This window comes from Neovison vison, chromosome 2, assembly GCF_020171115.1.
Source record: "Neovison vison isolate M4711 chromosome 2, ASM_NN_V1, whole genome shotgun sequence".
Lineage (NCBI taxonomy): Eukaryota > Metazoa > Chordata > Mammalia > Carnivora > Mustelidae > Neogale > Neogale vison.
This window is the reverse complement of record NC_058092.1, coordinates 143,075,243-143,097,251: the sequence shown is the minus strand read 5'-3', so window position 1 is coordinate 143,097,251 and position 22,009 is coordinate 143,075,243. Positions and strand designations below refer to the sequence as shown.

At 50.2% G+C, this 22,009-nt stretch overlaps 1 pseudogene; it reads right to left on the bottom strand.

Moving 5' to 3' along the window:
* Positions 1-15,611: 15,611 nt before the first annotated feature.
* LOC122901308 lies at positions 15,612-15,730 on the bottom strand (annotated as a pseudogene).
* Positions 15,731-22,009: the final 6,279 nt, after the last annotated feature.

Sequence of the window (22,009 nt, the reverse complement as noted above, 5' to 3'; positions counted from 1 at the left end):
CCACCTTTGCCATATCCCATAGGTTTTCGACCTATAAGTCTTCATTCTCATAGTTTCCCTGAATTGTTTAAGTTCTTATTTGACTTCCTAGTTGATCCAAACATTCTTAAGCAGTGTTGTCTTTAGCTTCCAAGTGTTTTAATTCCTTCCAAAGTTTTTCCTGTGGTTGAGCACCATTTTTAAAGCATTGTGGTGTGCAAATGGGTAGGCAATAATCTCAATCTTTGGTAGTGGTTGAGCCCTGATTTGTGACTCAGTATGTGGTCTGTTCTGAAGAAAGTTCCATGTGCACTTGAGTGGAATGTTCTGTATATATCTATGAGGTCCATCTGGTCCAATGTGTCATTCAAAGCTCTTATTACTTTATTGAGTATCTGCTTTGTTGATCCATCTATTACATGTGGCATGGCATGTTAATATCCCATACTACTAATTATTCATATCAAACTGATTATTTTGATTAGCAGTTGGTGGATATAGTGAGCTGCTCCCATACTGGGGGCATAAATATTTACAATTGTTAGATCATCTTGGTGGGTAGACCCATGAAGAATGATGTAGTTTCCTTCTGTATTTCTGAATAATGACTTTAGCTTAAAATCTAACTTATCTGATATGAGAATTGCTACACCAGCTTTCTTTTGAGGTCCGTTGCCATGAAATATGGTTCTCCATATTTCACTTTCAGTCTGGATCTATTTTTAGGTTCCAGAAGGGTCTCCTTAGATAGTATATGTACAGGTCCTGTCAATTTATCCAATCTGCAACCCTGTGCCATTTTATGGGAGCATTTAGGCCATTCACATTCAGACCTATTATTGAAATATATATTTTTATTGACATCATGTTGCCTATGAAGTTCTTGTTTCCATAGATTGTCACTGTAAATTTCTGTTCTTTGTCACTCTGTGGTTTCTTGTTCTTTTATAGAACCTCCCTCCTTAACATTTCTTGTAGTGCCAGCTTGGTAGTCATGTACTTTTAAACTTTGCCAGTCTTGGAAGCTCTTTATCACTCCATCCATTTTGAATATCAGCCTGGCTGGATAAAATACTCTTGGCTGAATGTTGTTCTCATTTATTTCCCTGAATATGTCTTGCCAGCCTTTCTGGCTTGCCAGCTTCCTGGGGAAAGGTGTGACGTTATTCTAATGGTCCTCCCTCTGTATGAAGGGGTCTCTTCCCTCTAGCTACCCTCAAGACATATTCTGATTTTATAAATCAGAAATTTCACATTTATGAGTCTGGGCATCTTCCTAGTCTCATTGTTCTTGGGTGGTGTCCTTTTTGCCTCTAGGACATAAACACTCGCTCCATTCTCCAGATCAGAAAACTTCTCATCCAGGATTTATTCAACTATATCTTCTACTGTTCTCTCTTTCTACACCCCCACCATTCCCAATATTTTTGACACTGGAACATTTCATAGCGTCATTTATTAGCCTAAATCTGTTGTCATGGCTTCTAAGCTATTTGTTCCAAGCCTCCTCCTTATTCTTCTTTTCTACCCATTACTTTCTAGATCAGAAAGTTGATCTTCTGCCTTTTTTTACCCTAGCTGTTAGAGTACTTAGATTAGATTGGATCTCACTGATAGAAATTTTAACTTCTGCCAGATTTGCTCTCACTGCAGCCCTTAGAGATTCTATGTTGTCACTAATGGTCTTCAAAAACCTATGTAGTGCTTGGATAATTGGTACCCTGATTTCCATTTCCAACACCTTGTTTATGTTGATATCCAATAGTTCTGTACCAGAGGTCACAGTCTCTGAATTTCTTCTCTGTTAGGTGTTCCCCCTCCTATTAATTTTGCTGAGAGGTGGGTGAGGGGATGTACAGCTGAATGTATCAACCATGATCCAGGAAAAGTGCAATCTTTAACATTGCAGAGTATTGGAAGTCACCACAAAGAAGAAGAAGAAGAAGAGGAAGGAGAAGAAGAAGAAGAAGAAAGAGAGAGAGAAAAAAGGAAGGCCCAATCAAAATGAACCCCCAAAGTAAGATTTGTAATGTATATGAACAGCAATGAAGAAACAAAAAGGCTGGCAAAATTAAATTGAAAAAAAAAAAAACAGACAAAATAAACTCCAAGAATAAGATTTATATAATACCAGAAAAAGAGAGAGAGATATGCAGAAACATTGACAGAAGAAAAAGAAAAACTTGGAAGGTGGCTATAAATCCTCAGTGTGGTTGATGAATGCTATTTTGGTTCTTCCTGGGAGTATCTTGATATCTTTGTTAAAGGACTCAACTTTCCATAGATAAAGGGAGATTAAAACTGATTTATATATAGGGATAGGGTTGAATAGGGAAAAATGAATACCTTGACGCTTGTATCTATTTGTATATTTAAAAAAGAGGAAAAAAAAGAAAAGTAAAAGAAACACACACACACACACACACACACATATATATATATATATATATAAGTTCAAGTTAAAAGGATGTCATGAATTATGTAGTATTAAACCTCTAATTTTAATGGTATGTATGTTCAAATTTCTTTAAAAAACAAGAATCCTGAGAATGATTTTTTTTTAAAAAAGCACTGTAGGCTGCCATGGGCACTGAGGCACTGTCTGACACAGCCTGGGCCACAACCTCCAGACAGCCACTTAGACAGTGGACCCCATATCCTGCAGTAGGAACATGCCATGGAACGAAGTCCTCTCATCTACTCAACTTGGATATTCAGGCATCTCTCCCCAGACCATAGCTCAAATCCCTGCCTATGTGGAAACCTGAAGCCCAGGTGTACTCCTCCTTCCCAATGGCAGGAAACCTGGCTGATGAGATGGGCGTCCAACCCTAGGAGTCGAAACAGATGAATGGGCCATAAGATCACAGTCACTTGTGGGAGCCACCCTGGGCACAAACAAGCGTTGTCACCTTCAGCATGAGCCTGCTTTCAAACAAACCCCCTCAGTAGCTGGGCCAGGAGCCCACAGAGTGGGCCTTTCAGGTTCCTAGGGCCAAATCCTCACAGTATTTTGTCATTTCCAGACATCAACCCAGAACCTGTCTCTGGTATCCCTCTTTTGGGGGTCCCCTGAGACCGAAAACAGCAGTCTTCCCTTCCCCCAGAGAAACCAAACTCTTGGGATCTGAGCAGAACCGCCTGAGACGAAGAATCTCCCATGGCCCTATGGTCCACCCCTACATTTTGCGACCGTCCTGGACACACAATCCAGACAGAAAAGACTGTGCTACTGCCTCCATGACACCTTAATTTCAGTACAATATAAGCTTCACTCAGGGACTGCAGATCGGGCCAGTGATTACCTCGGCCCTCACCCTAACCCTAGTTCACGTTTGCAGATTTATTTTTTTTTAAGATTTTATTTATTTATTTGATAGACAGAGATGACAAGTAGGCACAGAGGCAGGCAGAGAGACAGGAGGAAGCAGGCTCTCCACGGAGCAGAGAGCCCAATGCGGGGCTCAATCCCAGGACCCTGGGATCATGACCTGAGCCGAAGGCAGAGGCTTTAACCCACTGAGCCACCCAGGTACCCCACGTTTGCAGATTTCTGTCCCCAAAGCCCTAACCAACATGCCCTCAGGAAGGGGCCTCTGGAGCCACACCGGACGACTGTGCTTATCCTCCCGAAGGAAACTCTGCCCTTCTCTGTTGCCCAAACCCTGAAGATTAGGAGCAAAGTACAAAGTCCCTGAGCCCACCTCCATTTTGAAGAACATTCTGGACCCAAATGTGCATTGTAACACACAATGAGCACCTGCCTCCAAGCAGATACTAAAGTCAAAGGCCCTGAGTCAGAAGATTGAACCTGACATTCCTCTAGGACTTCATCGATACCCGAGCTTAGGTTTTCAGGTGCCTGTCCACAGGGGCCTGTTCCACAATACCAACTTATATTCCAACATGTGGTCCCTGAGACACATAAAAGAACCCCTCTTGTCCCCAGTAGGATACCTTGATCTTGGTAGCTGTGTCCCAGATACAGTGTAGGAGAATCCTGCATGGCCCTCTGACCAATCAACATTCTAATTTATCCATGGATACCAACCAGTATTGTGATCCAACTGTGTGAAACTCCATGTCAACTCAGACTACTTGGAACTGATCCTCAGAGCCACCAGATCAAACCTGTCATGTTACTCAGGTGAAATGGATCTTGGAGGTATGCTTTGCAGGTATCCATTCGGGAGAGCTCTGCTACCCAAACTTTCCATATGGGGTACGGTGGATCAAAAAATCCAGACTGGCCATGTATAGTAGAAGGAAACCTTGCTGTTTAGAGCATCTCAGAAGTCACCCCGTGGGAAATCCTCCATGGCCTCTTGCAACACCTCTCCATTTTTTGGTCATCATAGACACAAACTACAGAGTGAGCAAACACCTGACATCCACCCTTACTTCAGTGCTGAATAGCTAGAATCAGCCGCTGCACACTGAAACTGCCTTCTGTTTGGCACTGAATTTAGCCACAGTTTGTGTTTACCATTCCATCCTCACCCTCCTGGTCCCTAAACCCTCTTAATAGGGAATTCTGGAGCCACGACACAGCATTCTGCCTGCCCCACAGAAAGAAGAAGTGCCTGGTGAGTCTGCCCAGAATACCCACATGAGCATCCACCTGCATGGCCCTCGACAGCACCCTAATATCATAGGCCACCATGGGCACTCAGGCTCTGTCTCACACAGCCTGAGCTACGACTTCCAGTCAGCCATGCAAACAGTGGGCCCCATATCTTGCAGGTGGGACCTGCTTTTTCCCGAAGCCATCACATCTACTCAACCTGGATATTCAGGCATCTCTCCACAGACCGTAGCTCCACTCCCTCCCTATGCGGGAACCTGAAGCACAGGAGTACTCCTCCTTCCTGATGGCAGGAAACCTGGATGTTAGGATGGTTGTCAAACTATCACAGTGGGAACCAACTGCATGGCCCATGAGACCACGCTCACTCATGGGAGCCACCCTGGTCACAAACAGGCATTGTGACCTAAGCCTGAGCATGTTTTCAAGCAAAACCTCTCACTTGCACCTCCTGGATCTTGCACTGCAGGCCTGGAACTCCCCTTGTCCCAAATCCTAACTTTTGGTGGGATATTCCAGGCGCCCTGACCCAGAGCCCATCTATGTAATCCCTGTGTTGGGGTAACCCTAAGATGGAAAACAGCACTCTTCCCTTCCCTGAAAATGCCACCAACCTATTGGGTGCTGCTAGGATCCTTAGAGAGGAAAAATCTCCCAAGTAACCATGAGATAACATCTGCATTCTGAGGCCATCCGGGACACACAATCCAGATATAAAAGCTTGTGCTAATGCCTTAGAGTCACCGTATTTACAGTTTCTGACGAGCTGCCCCTCCAGGTCTATGCATTGGGCCTGTGATCGAATCGCCCCAACCCTAACCTAATTTGTCTTTGCAGACTTCTCTCCCAAACCATGGCTCCGGAACGAGACTGATACAAAGCGAAGGTCAAGCAAAACTTTATTTCGCGCCAAGCATCAGGAATCAAACTACCGGTCAGAGCTACCTCTTACGAAAAGGCGGTGACGATGAACCCAACAAGGTCACTTCCAAGAAGGCCACTCTGGACGAGGCCGCTCTAGATGGCGTTGCTGCTCCGCAGATGAGGCCGCTCCATGATTGGAGCCGTTCCCAAGAAGAGGCCACTCCCAAGACAAGGCCACTGCTCAATGAAGTTGCTCCCCGGACAAGGCCGCTCCCAAGAAGAGGCTGTTCTGGACAAGACCATTTCCTGGATGAGGCCACTCCCAATGACGAAGAAGCAACAATGACAAGGAGGACAACCCAGATGACACAGACTCTGCTCCCCACGATGCTACTCTGACCAGGCTTCCACCCGGAGGAAGCCACCACTGCGGACAAGGCCACTTGTGGTTCGGGGTGGCGAGGCATTTTGCAGCGAGGCTGCTGGTGTCTAGGGGCCGTTGGCATCTCAGGGCTGCTCACGCCTCCAGACCGCTGGCATCTAGGGGCTGCAGGTGTCAGGACCGACTGCTGGCATCTAGGGTCTGTAGGCATCAGGACCGCAGGCGTCGAGGGACCGCTGACAACTGGACTGCTGGGCCGCCGCTGGAGGCTGGAGGCTGGAGGCTGGAGGCGGCAGGCGGCAGGCGGCAGGCGGCGGCGCTCGGGGCCATCGCCGGAGGCTGCAGGCGGTGGCGCTCGGGGCCGCCGCCAGAGGCTGCAGGCGGCGGTTCGGCGCCGCCGCCGGAGGCTGCAGGCGGCGGCTTGGGGCCGGCGGGAGGCTGGAGACTGCAAACGCGGTTGTAGCTCTTACAAGAGCTGTTACAGCTCTTCTATTCACCGTTGACTCCCCTGCTCTCCGCCGACTTCCACCGCTCTCCGCAGCGCTTCACCGCTCTCCGCCAACTTCACCGCTCTCCCTGGACTTCACTGCTCTCTGCGGACTCCATCCCTCCTGTAGCAGCCGCTGCTTTCCTGCAGCAGCCCCCCTTTGACAGCCTGGCAGAGTAACCTTTATGGGGGTGGTTAAGCCCCGCCCCTACACAGGTGGCCAATTGAATTCCAATTTTCCCAGTGGATATACATACGGCTTACTGATTGGATGTCTCCACTCAGTCTGCCCCACCCTTACATTCAGGGTCCACAAGCAAGTTCCTCTGGGAGGGGCAGACCCTTACAACATGCTCACAGCATCTGGTCTTTGGAGCCACCCCATGGGACTGTGCCTGCCATCCCCAAGGAAACTTTGCCCATGACAGTTGCCAAAAGCCTCCCGATAAGGAGAAATCTGCAAGGCCACTGAGTCTACCCCAAAATTGGGGGTCACATTGGACACTAATGCACAGTCTGAAACACCCTGAGCCCCTACATCCAGGCAGACACCCAAGTCAATGGTCCTGAGTCAGAAGATTGAACCTGAAATGCTTATAGGACCTTATTCAAAACCTAGATTAGGTTTTCTGGCATTTGTCCTCAGAGATCTGTTCTGGAATACCAACCTATGATACAACATGTGGTCCCTGAGCCACACAACAGAACAATTCCTGTCCACAGAATGAAACCGTGCTCTTGGACCTGTATCAAACGCTCAGGGAAGGAGAATCCTGCAAGACCCCTTTGCCACCAGCACAATCTAAGATCTCCCTGTTAACAAACGAGCATTGTGACCCATGTGCAAGACATTCCATGTCAACTCAAGACCTTGGTACTTCGCCCCAGAGCCACCAGAATAAACCTGCTATGTTCCTCTGCAGCAGTGTTCAATGGAGATGTATTTTCCTTGAATCCATTTTGAAGAGCTCTGCTACCCAAACTTTCCACATGGGGGATCCTGGAGCAAACACACCAGACTCTACCTGCCCAGTTGAAGGAAACCTTGCTGTTTGGAGCATCTCACAATTCCCTGCATGAGAAATCCTCCATAGCCTCTGGACTTGATCCCTGCATTTGTTGGTCAACATAGACACAAATTCCACTGTGAGCAAACATCTCACATCCGTCCCTACTCACGTGCTGGATATCTCGAATAAGAAGGAGCACATCGGAACTGCCTTCCGCCTGGCACTGAATTTAACCGTAGATGCTGTTTACAATTGCATCATCACCTTCTTTTCCCCAAGACATCGTGACAGGGAATTCTGGAGCCACAACACAGCATTCTGCATTCCCCAAAGAAAGAAGAATTATCTGGTTAGTCTGCCTAGCAACGCAACGTGAGGATCAATCTGCTCCTTCCTCGAGGGAACACCAATTTATAGGCTGCCCTGGCCACTAGTGCTGTGTCTGACAGAGCCTGAGCCCCGATTTCATGTCAGCCTTCTAAAGAGCAGGGCCCATATCCAGCATGTGAGACAGGTCATGGCCCAAGTCCATCATCTCTACACATCACTGGTATTCAGGCATCTGTTCCAAGACCTTTGCTGGAATCCCTGCCATTGGGGGAACCTGAAGCACAATAGAGAACTCCTCCTTCCCCATGGCAGGAAACCTGGCTGTTGGAATGGGTGTCCAACCCTCAGAGTGGGAGCCTGCTCTATGGTCAATAAGACCACGCCCACTCCTGAGGCCGCCCTGGGAAAAACAGGCATTGTGACCCTCAGACTGAGCATGCTTTCAAACAAGCCCTCTCAGTTGCACCACCAGGATCCCACAATGCAAGCCTGGTACACCCCTAAGCACAAATTCTAACCCTTGGTGGAATTTTCTAGGCATCCAGACCCACAGCCCGTCTCTGGAATCCCTGTTTTGGTACACCCCTAAGATGGAAAACAGCACTCTTCCCTTCCCCCAAAAAGCCACCAAAGTATAAGGAGCCAGCAGTTTCCTTAGAGAGGAAAAATCTCCCATGGACCCATGAGACCACACCTGCATTCCAAGGCCATCCTGGACAAACAATCCAGATAGAAAAGCCTGTGCTACCATTTTCCAGTCAACCTAATTATAGATCCTGACAAGCTGCCCTCCAGGTCTAAGCATTGGGCCTGTGATCACCTCGCCACTAACCCTAACCTGAGTTTGTGTGTGCAGAGTTCTCTCCCAAAACCATGGTTCATATGCCCTCTCATTTGGGGTCTCTGGAGCCACACCACAAGACTGGGCCTGCCATCCCCAAGGAATCTTTGCCTGTCACCGTTGCACAAACCCTCCAGATTAGGAGAAATCTTCAAGGACCCTGAGCCAACTTCAATATTGGAGACCATTCTGGAAGCAAATGTGCAGTATGAACAACCCTGATCACATAAATTCAGGCAAACACCCAAGTCAATGGGCCTAAGGCAGAATATTGTACCAGACATGCCCTTAGGACCTCATTGGAACCCTAGACTAGGTTTTCCAGCATCTATCCTCAGAGGCCTGTTCTAAAATATCACCTTATAATACAAATTTTGGTCCCTGAGCCACGCAACAGAACTTGTCCTTTTCCCAGAATGAAACCATGCATTCGACCTGTGCCAAACCCTCAGGGTTGGAGATTCCTGCACAGCACCTTAGCCAACAGCACATTCTAAGATCTCCCTGGTAACAAACCAGCACTGGGGCCCAACTTCAAGATATTCCATATCAAATCAAGGCCTTGGTACTTCGCCCCAGAGCCAGCAGAAAGAACCTGCCATGTTCCTCACCTGCAATGGTCAATGGAGGTGTGCTGTCCAGGCATCCATGCAGGTGAGCTCTGCTACCAAACTTTCCACATAGGGGACCCTGGAGCAAACAAACCACACTCTGCCTTTCCAGCAGAAGAAAGCCTTGCTGTTTGGAGCATCTCACAAGCCTCAGCATGGGAATCCTCCATGGCCTCTTGATGTCACCTCCCTCCATTTGTCGGTCATCATAGACACAAACTCCAGTGTGAGCAAACATAGATCTGCCCTTACTCAGGTGCTGGATATCTCGAATAAGCCACTGCACTTTGGAACTGCCTTCAGCTTGGCACTGAATTGAACCGTAGATTGTGTTTACAATTCCATCCTCACCCTACTGGTTGCCAAGCCCCCTTGATAGAGAATTCTGGAATCACAACACAGCATTCTTCCCTGTCCATAGAAAGAAGAAGTGCCTAGTGAGACTACCCAGAAATCCCACAAAGGATCAATCAGCTCGGCCCTCGAGCGAACCCTGATTTATAAGCTACCCTGGCCATAAGTGCTGTGTATGACAGAGCCTGAGCCCCGACCTAGTGTCAAGAACTGAGAGCGGACCCCACATCTAGCATGTGAGACCAGATATGGCCCGAGTTCATCATCTCTACCCATACTTGGTTTTCAGTCACCTGTCCCCAGAACTTGACTGGAATCCATGCCATTGGGGGAACCAGAAGCATAACAGAGAACTCCTCTTTCCCCATGGAAAAAAAAAAAAAAAACAAACCTGGCTGTTGGGATGGGTGTCCAACCCTCAAAGTGGGAGCCAGCTGCATGGCTAATGAGACCACGCCCACTCCTGAGGGCTGCATTAGGCACAAAAAGGCATGGAGACCCTCAGCCTGAGTATGCGTTCAAACAAGCCCTCTCAGTTACCCCACCAGGATCACGCATTGCAGTCTGGTATGCCCATAAGCCCAACTCCTAACCCTTGGTGGGTTTTTCCAGGTGCCCAGATCCGAGACTGTCTCTGGAATCACTGTTATGGGGGACCCTTAAGATGGAAAACCACACTCTTCCCTTCCCCGAAAATGCCACCGAACTATGGAGAGCCGCCAGGATCCTTAGAGAGGAAAAGTCTCCCATGGACCCATGAGACTACACCAGTATTCCAAGACCATCTGGGACACATAATTTAGATAGAAAAGCCTGTGCTACCACTTTCCACTCACCCTAATTACAGTTTTTGATGAGCTGCACTCGAGGTCTACACATTGGGTTTGTGATCATCTTGCTACTAACCCTTACCCGAATTTCTGTTTGCAGAATTCTTTCCCAAAACCATGGCTCACATACCCTCCAGGATGTGTTCTCTGGCGACACACCACTGTTCTGTGGCTGCTATCCCCATGGAACTGTGCCCATCACAGTTACCCAGACATTCCAGATTAGGAGAAACCTGCAAGTCCACTGAGCCCACGCCAAAATTGGCGGCCACTCTGGAAAGAAATGCGCAGTCTGAAACACCTTGATCACCTAATTCCAGGCAGACTACCAGTCAACGATCCTGAGTCAGAAAGTTCAATCTGACATGCCCCTAGGATCTCATTGGAAACCCAGATCTGGTTTTCAAGCATTGGTCCTCAGGGGCCTTTTCTGGAATACAAACTTATGATACAACATGTGGTCCCTGAGCCACACAACAGAATATGTACTGTCCCCAGAAGGATACTGTGCTCTTCGACCTGTGCCAAACCCTCAGAATAGCAGAATCCCACAAGGCCCCTTAGCCACCAGCACATTCTAAGATCTCCCTGGTAACAAACCAGCATTGTGGCCCATCTGCAAGAGATTCCATGTCAACTCAAGGCCTTGGTATTTCATCACAGAGCCACCAGAATGAACCTGCCATGATCCTCAGCTACAAAGGTCAATGGAGGTGTGCTTTCCAGGCATCCATGCTAGAGAGCTCTGCTACCCAATCATACCACATGGGAGACACTGGAGCAAACAAACCATACTCCACCTGTACAGTGGAAGGCAACCTTGCTGTTTGGAGCATCTCACAAAGTCCAGCGTGGGAAATCCTCCATGGCCTCTTGACGCCACCCCTCCCAATTGTCGGTCATCATAGACACAAACTCCAGTGTGAGCAAATACTTGAAATCTTCCCTTACTCAGGTGCTGGATATCTCAAATCAACCGCTGCACATTGGAACTGGCTTCCGCTTGGAAATGAATTGAACTGTAGTTATGTATACAATTCCATCCTCACCCTACTGGTCCCCAAGCAGTCTGGATTGGGAATTCTGGAGCCACAACGCAGAATTCTGCCTTCCCCATAGAAAGCAGAAAGGCCTGGTGAGTCTGTTCAGAAACTCCACATGAGGATCAATCTGTTCGGCCCTCAAGGGAACCCCGATTATTAGACTGCCCAGGCCACTAGTGCTGGGTCTGACAGAGCCTGATCCCCGGCCTCGTGTCACCAACCAGAGGGAGGAGCACATATCCAGCATATAAGACCAGCCATGGTGCAGGGCCATCATCTCTACCCATCCATTGTATTCAGGCATCTGTCCTAGACCTTTGCTTGAATCCCAGCCAGTGGGGGAACCTGAAGCACAATGGAGAACTCCTCCTTCCCCATGGCAGGAATCCTGGCTATTAAGATGGGTGTCCAACCCTCAGAGTGGGATCCAGCTGCATGATGAATGAGACCACGCCCACTACTGAGAGCGGTCCTGGGCACAAAAAGTCATTGTGACCCTCAGCTTGAGCATGCTTTCAAACAAACACTCTCAGTTGTACCTCCAGGATCTCGCATTGCAGGTCTGGTACACCCCTAGGCCCAAATGCTAAACCTTGGTGGGATTTTCCAGGTGCCCAGACCCAGAGCCCATCTCTGGAATCCTTATTTCAGGACTCGCCAGAGGTAGAGCTGTCCTCTTCCCTTACCTGAGAAACCCACCAAACTATAGGGAGCCGCCAGGATCCTTAGAAAGGAAAAATCTCCCATGGACCCATGAGACCACACCTGCATTCTGAGGCCATCATGGACACACAATCCAGATACAAAAGCCGGTTCTACCGCCTTCGAGTCACCTGATCTACAGTTCCTTACAAGCTGCCCTCTAGGTCTATGTATTGAGCTTGGGATCACCTCTCCACTAACCCTAACTCGAGTTTGTGTTTGCAAACTATTCTCCCAAAACCATGGCTCACATGCTCTCCAGGATGGGGTCTCTGGAGTCAAAACACAGGACTGTGCCTGCCATCCCCAAGGAAACTGTGCCCGTCACAGTTGCACAAACCCTCCACATTAGGAGAAATCTGCAAGGTCCCTGAGTCCACCCCAATATTGGAGGCTGCTCTGGACACAAATGCACATTCTGAAAGACCCTGGTTACCTGAATCCAGACAGACACCCAAGTCAATGGTACCTAGTCAGAAGATTGAACCTGACATGCCCCTAGGACATCATTGCAAACCTAAATTAGCTTTTTAGTCATCTGTCCTCAGAGGACTGTTCTGGAATACCAATTTATGATACTACATATGGTCCCTGAGACCCACAACAGAAGATCTCCTGTCCCCAGATGTAAGCCATGGTCTTGGACCTTTGTCAAACCCTCAGGGTACATGAATCCTACACAGCACCTTAGCCACCAGCACATTCTAAGATCTTCCTGGTAACAAACCACATTGTGACCCATCTTCATGAGACTGCATGTCAACTCAAGGCCTGGCTACTTCGTCCCAGAGCCACCAGAATGAACTTTCCATGTTCCTCAATGTTAGGGTCCGTGATCAAAGGAACGAGACTGATACAAAGCGAAGGTCAAGCAAAACTTTATTTCGCGCCAAGCATCAGGAATCAAACAACCGGTCAGAGCTACCTCTTACGAAAAGGCGGTGACGATGAACCCAACAAGGTCACTTCCAAGAAGGCCACTCTGGACGAGGCCGCTCTAGATGACGCTGCTGCTCCGCAGATGAGGCCGCTCCATGATTGGAGCCGTTCCCAAGAAGAGGCCACTCCCAAGACAAGGCCACTGCTCAATGAAGTTGCTCCCCGGACAAGGCCGCTCCCAAGAAGAGGCTGTTCTGGACAAGACCATTTCCTGGATGAGGCCACTCCCAATGACGAAGAAGCAACAATGACAAGGAGGACAACCCAGATGACACAGACTCTGCTCCCCACGATGCTACTCTGACCAGGCTTCCACCCGGAGGAAGCCACCACTGCGGACAAGGCCACTTGTGGTTCGGGGTGGCGAGGCATTTTGCAGCGAGGCTGCTGGTGTCTAGAGGCCGTTGGCATCTCAGGGCTGCTTACGCCTCGAGACAGCTGGCACCTAGGGGCTGAAGGTGTCTCAGGACCGCAGGCGTCGAGGGACCACTGACAACTGGACTGCTAGGCCGCCGGAGGCTGGAGGCTGCAGGCGGAGGCGCTCGGGGCCGCCGGCGGAGGCTGCAGGCGGCGGCGCTCGGGGCAGCCGCCGGAGGCTGCAGGCGGCGGCGCTCGGGGCAGCCGCCGGAGGCTGCAGGCGGCGGCGCTCGGGGCAGCCGCCGGAGGCTGCAGGCGGCGGCGCTCGGGGCCACCGGAGGCTGGAGGCTACAGGCGGCGGCTCGGGGCCGCCGCCGGAGGCTGGAGGCTGGATGCTGGACCGCCAAACGCGGTTATAGCTCTTACAAGAGCTGTTACAGCTCTTCTATACACCGTTGACTCCCCTGCTCTCCTGCGACTTCCACCGCTCTCCGCTCCACTTCACCGCTCTCCGCCGACTTCACCGCTCTCCACGGACTTCACCACTCTTCGCCGACTTCACCACTCTCTGCCGATTTCACCGCTCTCCTGCAGCAGCCCCGGCTCTCCTGCAGCAGCCCCCCCTTTGACAGCCTGGCAGAGTAACCTTTATGGGGGTGGTTAAGCTCCGCCCCTACACAGGTGGCCAATTGAATTCCAATTTTCCCAGTGGATATACATACGGCTTACTGATTGGATGACTCCACTCAGTCTGCCCCACCCTTACATTCTCCCCTTTCCTTTGGAGATTAGTCAAATCCTTGACTTTTCAGCTTGTTCTATGTTATTTCAAGCATATAAGATAAATATTTTGTCATTTCTTTAGTATAGCAACAATACACTCACAGTTTCTTTAGTCTTAGTTTCAGTCCATGGTCAGCAGGGTCTTTTGGCTGCATTTCCCATTTCTGGAGGGCATCGTTACTCTCAGCTCGTTTGACATGACCCGCATGAACCCAGGCCCTGATGCCTTCCACTTTTACTGCTGTGGGGGTGGTTAGGATAACAGTAAATGGTCCCTTCCAAGGAGGCTCCAAATTCCCCACTTGATAGCGACGTATCCAAACCAAGTCCCCGGGTTGGTAAGGATGTGGTTTCACCGTCTCTGTTCCAGTATAGGCAGTTTGGATCCCTTCTTTTTAAGACAGACTGTAATGCCTGCAGTGACTGGGGTATAGACTGATCAGTCATTTCTGCTAGGGCAACCTCCTGTAGCCTAGGACAGAGCTCCCAAACATTATTTTAAATGGGGTCACCTTGTTTATTACATCGTGCCCTGAGAGTAAAAGGAAGGAGATTTTCTATCCACCGCCAGCCTCCAGAATTAACTTTGTCAAGGTCTTTTCGAGAGTCTGGTTCATTCTCCTTGCTCAGAGCTCTGGGGCCAGTAGGCACACTGTAGTTTCCAGTTAGTGCCTGTGGCCTCGGCCATCTGTAGTGCCTTGGTGAATGCAATCAGCTTTGCTTTTCCACCGAGATCCTATGTGGCAGGGCTGTCATCCAGAGTCTCTGCCCAGGAGAAACCATTGCAGCCCCGCATACCTCTTTTCCACTGACCATGTAACTACTCCCTTCTGTGAACAGAGTCATTTCCGCATCCAGGAGGGGAGTGTCTCTGAGATCCGGCCTTATTCCTGTGACTTGGGTTAAGACCTCCCCACAGTCATGTGGATGGTCAGCTAGCTCTTCTGGCAGCAGTGTGGCTGGATTTAGCACTGCTGGGGGTCGGAAGGCCACTTTTGGTTCATTGAGGAGAAGGGCCTGATACCCCATTACTCGGGCGTTCGTCATCCATCGGTCTGGTGGAGTCCGGAGAAGGCCCTTGATAACGTGGGTGGTGGTCACTATAAGATTTTGACCCAGAGTCAATTTGCATGCATCCTTGACCAGGAGGGCCATGGCAGCAATTATGCAGAAGCAAAGGGGGAACCCAGCTGCTACTGGATCTAGTTTCTTGCTAAGATAGACCACTGGCCTTCACCATACCCTAGAGTCTGAGTCAAAACTTCTTTAGTCAGCCCTGCCTTTTCATCCACATACAAGTGGAAGGGCTTGGTAACATCTGGGATGACCAAAGCTGGGGCACACAGTAAGGCTCTTTGTAATTCCCGAAATGCTCCTTCTACCTCAGCTGTCCACACTCTACCATAGTGAGTCCTCCCTTAGCCAGTTCGTAGAGAGGTTGTGCCATCTCCGTGAAGGTAGCATCCACAGCCTGCAGTCGCCCACCGTCCCAAGAAATTCCCTCTTGGAGATGAAAGCAAAAGCAACCGGTATTCCCTGGCAGTCTTCCATCCAAGTACTAACCAGGCCCGACCCTTCTTAGCTTCCGAGATTAGATGAGATCGGGCGCGTTCAGGGTGGTATGGCCATAGACAATCATAAGGTTCTTACCCGATATTCTCAGATGAGTGTACGTGACACCCTATATACCATGGAACCGTCCTCCCCTTGCTGGAGGAAGCTGAACTTTCTCATACCCTACTGTTACCTTAATTTGTCCAGGCTTGGTTAGCTAACATATCTCTCTCGTTCATAGTTACATTGGCCCCCGGCCTTCTTGGGCTACTGATGCCTTGTGGTCATACCCATTCTGTACAAAGGAGGAGGTAGTGGAGGGTTTCTAAGTGCTTGGAACAGAATGATGTTTCAGACAGATGGATATGTTGTTCAAAGATGCAGAGGCTGCAGAGAGCCAGCATATTCAGAAACGTGCCAGCAGCTGCACGTGTATCAATCGGGTCAGGTCCCTGGCAGCCTCCGATGGCCAATATTTGAAGCCTTGACTCCCGAGCTCCTCCCATAGGCCCTTGTGTGACCCATCGAGTCCAGACATCAGAGAAGAGGGACGAGCAGCTCACGGAGCTTCAGAGAGTTTTCTTCCTCTTGGAAGATGGCTTCCTAGACTCAAAGTGGACCCTCAGGCTCTCATTTTTCTAGGTCTGAGAGCCAACACAGAGGTGCTAAGCAGAGTCCAAATTCATTTCACAGAATTTCCCCTGTACCATCTCCCAGATTCTGGGTGGAGGAGCCCAGAGAGAACAGCTGTGGTCTGCTCTGCCATTGGAGCAGGGCTGTCCCTGGATGCTGTCCTGCTCGTGTCCCTCGTGGGAACTTAAGAGCGTCTTATTTAAGGTCTGTCTGTATAAACCCTGGACTGGGCTACTCCATGGAGTAGATGACCATTATGCCATATGAAGCCCTGAAAGATTTAGGGTGCAGTCCATTCAGACTCCATAGTGGAAGCGGTGGAGCCATAGAGATACATTCACACAGTCAGGCATTTTCCAGATTCAAACAGGTTGGACATCCTCCCCTTTTGGTATCCCTGGCTAATGGGAGGTGATCAGTCTCCCCTTCCATTCATTTACGAATGGATTTAGCTCTGACAGTGGCCTTAGGGCTGTTTATCTCTCTTTTACATATCTCCTACTTTTTACATACAGAGTTGCTTTTCTCATTTCCATCAGTCTTAATTACACTTAACAGAATTTTGTACTCTTAGAAATACCTTAACCTCTACTTAAGACTAAATATAAACCAATGGTGAGTGGTTACAACAGAATTCTTTAGATGGCAAATTTATCAATCAGTTAAGCACAGAATGTGTTCACCAGCAGATTTCAAAAGTACAAACCCAGTTCCAGCAAACAGCGCCCTAGCATTTCATCCCATTTGATTAGGATCTAGATGTCCAACAAATTTAACTCCACTTGTCATTCAAGCAACCCTTCACAGTTTCAGGTTATCAAAGACTTCGGAAGCCACTTTAACAATTACTCATTAAACCCTTGAATCAGACAGTTAACCATCAGCCCAGCCATCCCTTCGCCAACAGACCTCATGTTCCACCTGGGCCCATTCCACTTCAGATGCCATGCTTTCCCTGCCAGCAAGGGGGAGGGGCCAGGCAGTCCACGTCGGGCCAGAGAAGGCAAGGAATTCCCCGAAACAAAAGAAGTTTCGGCAGCTGCTTGGGAATATTCCTTAAAGTCTCTGTCTCGAGGTTGGTTCATCCCACAGTACCAGTTCTGCTTACCAAAAGTGGCCCACTAGGCACTTATATTCCATGCCCGGCTCTAATGAGCATCAGCATTGGACACCTTAACCCGGCATTTGACTAACTCCAGGTAGCTCGTTATAGCCCTTAACACACAAAATGAGTGAGGGAGAAGCCCCACATCTATTATGAGGAACAGAGAGATGAAAGCTAGCGTCCCCTTACTCTCTGCTTGCCACATTCCTTCAACCATAACAAAACACAATAGACAACAACAACAACAAAAAAAAAAAAAAACAAAAACAAACAAATAACCACAACCCCAGTGGCCCTCGTCCAGAGCCTGCTGCTGGAGGGGGGGACTTCCTTTCCTGAGCTCCATGAGCTTTTTCATATTCTCCTATTATCTTGATATTTACCTTTCTATTTGTTGTTCCTTTAGAGTTTCTATAACCTTTAAATGGTTTATTGAAATGTATACTTTAAAAGGATGAATTGTGTCCAATCAAGTTCTGGACATTTTCACCATCCTAAATGAAACCCCATTCAAACATTGGTCACTCCCATCTCTTGGCAACCTATCTTAAGTAACTATTAATTTAATTTCTTTTCCTATAGATCTGAGTTTTCTGGACATTTCACATATAAACAGGATCATACATGTAGTCTTTTATCACTGGCTTCTTTAATTTGGCCTAATGTTTTCAAGGGTCATCGATATTATAGCATATATCAGTTACCTTATAGAGTACAATATAGGTTTCTGATCCTTTTAAAATTTTGTATATTGTATGAGGTAGAAGTTTAACTTCATCCTTTAAAACAGGTGCTTACTGCTATAATTTCCCTTTAAGTACTGTTTTAATGGCATTCCATAAGCGTTGGTGTGTTGTTTTTGTTTTTGTATAGCTCAATGGATTTCCTAATCGGATTTTTGTCTTTGTCCTCCTGACCAAATTTATGGAGTGCATTAATTTCTATGCACTTTTTAATTTACCCAGAGCTTGCCACTGGTGGCGGCAATCTTTATCCCCAACCGTCTAAGGGGAGTTGAACCCCTCAACTGTCAAAGGGAAGGCAGGGGACTCGAACCCCCGACCGCCCAGGGGGAATCGAACCCCCCCGACGGCGCAGGGGGAATCGAAACCCCCGACGGTGCAGGGGGACTCGAACCCCCCGACCGCCCAGGGGGACTCGAACCCCCGACCGCCCAGGGGGACTCAAACCCCCTGTGGATCTATCAGCAGAGGGATGGGGCGTCCCCGCATCCACTCCAGCCCTGGGGAGCATGGCTGCGTCCAGCTTCTCCCCGGTGGGCTATACCCTGGAGCTCCAACCAGACAGACGGATAGGATCCCAATACCTCAGACCCCAATACCTCGAAACCCAATACCTCAGATCCCAATACCTCGAAACCCAATACCTCGAAACCCAATACCTCCGGAGACTTTTCCTAAAAATTCTGATGCTGGCTCAGTTCTCGTCGTTTGATCCCGGACGAGCCCCCAATTGTTAGGGTCCGTGATCAAAGGAACGAGACTGATACAAAGCGAAGGTCAAGCAAAACTTTATTTCGTGCCAGGCATTAGGAATCAAACAACCGGTCAGAGCTACCTCTTACGAAAAGGCGGTGACGAAGAACCCAACAAGGTCACTTCCAAGAAGGCCACTCTGGACGAGGCCGCTCTAGATGACGCTGCTGCTCCGCAGATGAGGCCGCTCCATGATTGGAGCCGTTCCCAAGAAGAGGCCACTCCCAAGACAAGGCCACTGCTCAATGAAGTTGCTCCCCGGACAAGGCCGCTCCCAAGAAGAGGCTGTTCTGGACAAGACCATTTCCTGGATGAGGCCACTCCCAATGACGAAGAAGCAACAATGACAAGGAGGACAACCCAGATGACACAGACTCTGCTCCCCACGATGCTACTCTGACCAGGCTTCCACCCGGAGGAAGCCACCACTGCGGACAAGGCCACTTGTGGTTCGGGGTGGCGAGGCATTTTGCAGCGAGGCTGCTGGTGTCTAGGGGCCGTTGGCATCTCAGGGCTGCTTACTCCTCGAGACCGCTGGCACCTAGGGGCTGCAGGTGTCTCAAGACCGCAGGCGTCGAGGGACCTCTGACAACTGGACAGCAGATGTCTCAGGACCGCAGGCATTGAGGGACCGCTTACAACTGGACCGCAGATGTCTCGGGACCGCAGGCGTCGAGGGACCGCTGACAACTGGACCGCAGTTGTCTCGGGACCGCAGGCATCGAGGGACCGCTGACAACTGCACCGCAGATGTCTCGGGACCGCAGGCGTCGAGGGACCGCTGACAACTGGACTGCAGATGTCTCGGGACCGCAGGCGTCGAGGGACCACTGACAACTGGACTGCTAGGCCGCTGGAGGCTGGAGGCTGCAGGCGGCCGCGCTCGGGGCCGCCGCCGGAGGCTGCAGGCGGCAGCGCTCGGGGCGCCGGCGGAGGCTGGAGGCTGCAGGCGGGGGCGCTCGGGGCCGCCGGAGGCTGGAGGCTACAGGCGGCAGCTCGGGGCCACCGCCGGAGGCCGGAGGCTGCAGGCGGCGGCGCTCGGTGCCGCTGCGGGAGGCTGGAGGTGGTGGTGCTCGGGGCCGCCGCCGAGGCTGGAGGCGGCGGCGCTCGGGGCCGCCGCCGAGGCTGGAGGCGCCGGCGCTCGGGGCCGCCGCCGGAGGCTGGAGGCTCCAGGCGGCCGCGCTCGGGGCCGCCGCCGGAGGCTGCCGGCGGCGGCCCTTGAGGCCGCCGCCGGAGGCTGCAGGCGGCGGTGCTCGGGGCCTCCGGAGGCTGGAGGCTGGAGGCTGGACCGCCAAACGCGGTTATAGCTCTTACAAGAGCTGTTACAGCTCTTCTATACACCGTTGACTCCCCTGCTCTCCTGCGACTTCCACCGCTCTCCGCTCCACTTCACCGCTCTCCGCCGACTTCACCGCTCTCCGCGGACTTCACCGCTCTTCGCCGTCTTCACCGCTCTTCCCCGACTTCTCCGCTCTCCGCCGATTTCACTGTCCTCCTGCAGCAGCCCCGGCTCTCCTGCAGCAGCCCCCCCTTTGACAGCCTGGCAGAGTAACCTTTACAGGGGTGGTTAAGCCCCGTCCCTACACAGGTGGCCAATTGAATTCCAATTTTCCCAGTGGATATACATACGGCTTACTGATTGGATGACTCCACTCAGTCTGCCCCACCCTTACACTCAGCTGCCATGGTCAATTGATATGTACTTTCCAGCATCCATGCGGGAGTCCTCTGCTACCCAAACTTTTCACATGGGGGACACTGTAGCAAACAAACCAGACTCCCCTTGTCCAGTAGAAGGAAACCTGGCTGTTTGGAGCATCACACAAGCCCCAGCATCGGAAACCCTCTATGGCCTCTTGAAGCCACCCCTCCATTTGTCAGTCACGATAGACACAAACTGCACCATGAGCAAACATCTGACATCTGACCTTACTTAGGTGCTGGATATTTGAATCAGCCACTGCACACTGGAAATGCCTTTTGCTTGACACTGAATTTAACCATAGCTTTGGTTTACAATTACATCCTAACTCTACTAGTCCGCAAGCCCATTTGATAAGGAATTCTGGAGCCACAATGCAACATTCTGCCTTCTCCTTAGAAAGAAGAATGGCCTGATGAGTCTGCCCAGAATCTTCCCATGAAGATCAATTTACTCAGCCCTCGAGGGAACCCCGATTTATAGTTTGCCTTAGCCACTAGTGCTGTGTCTAACAGAGCCTGATCCCCGAACTCCTGTCAGCCACCCAGAGGGAGGGGCGCATATCCAGCATGTGAGACGAGCCCTGGCCCAGGGCCATCAACTCTACCCATCCTAGGTATTCAGGAATCTACTCCAGACCTTTTCTGGAATCCGTACCAATGGGCGAACTTTAAGCACAATAGAGACAACTCCTTCCCCATGGCAGGAATCTTGGCTGTTGGGATGGGTGTCCAACACTCAGAATGGGAACCAGCTGCATAGCCAATTAGACCACGCCCACACCTGAGGGCCGCCCTGGGAACAAGCAGGCATTGTGACCCTCTCAGCTTGAGCATGCTTTCAAACAAACGATCTCAGTTGCACCTCCAAAATCCCGCATTGCAGGCCTGGTATGCCCCAGTCCCAAATCCTAACACTTGGTTGTATTTTACAGACCCAGAGCCCGTCTCTGGAATCCTTGTTTTGGGGCACCCCTAAGATGGAAAACAGCACTCTTCCCTGACACGAAAAAGCCACCAAACTATGGGGAGCCGCCAGGATCCTTTGAGTGGAAAAATCCCCCATGGAACCATGATACCACCATTGCATTCCTAGGCCGTCCTGCAAAGTGAATCCAGATACAATAGCGTGTGCTACAGCCTTTGAGTCACCTGATTTTCATTTCCTGACGTGCTGCCCTCCAGGTCTATGCATTGGGCCTGTGATCTCCTCGCCACTAACTCTAACTCGAGTTTATGTTGCTGACTTATCTTCCAAAACCATGGCTCACATTCCCTCCAGGTTGGGGTCTGTGGAAACAAACCACAGGACTGTGCCTGCCATGCCCATGGAAACTGTACCCATCACAGTTGCCCAAACCCTCCAGATTAGGAAAAACCTGCAAGGCTCCTGAACCCACCCCAATACTGGAGGCCACTCTGG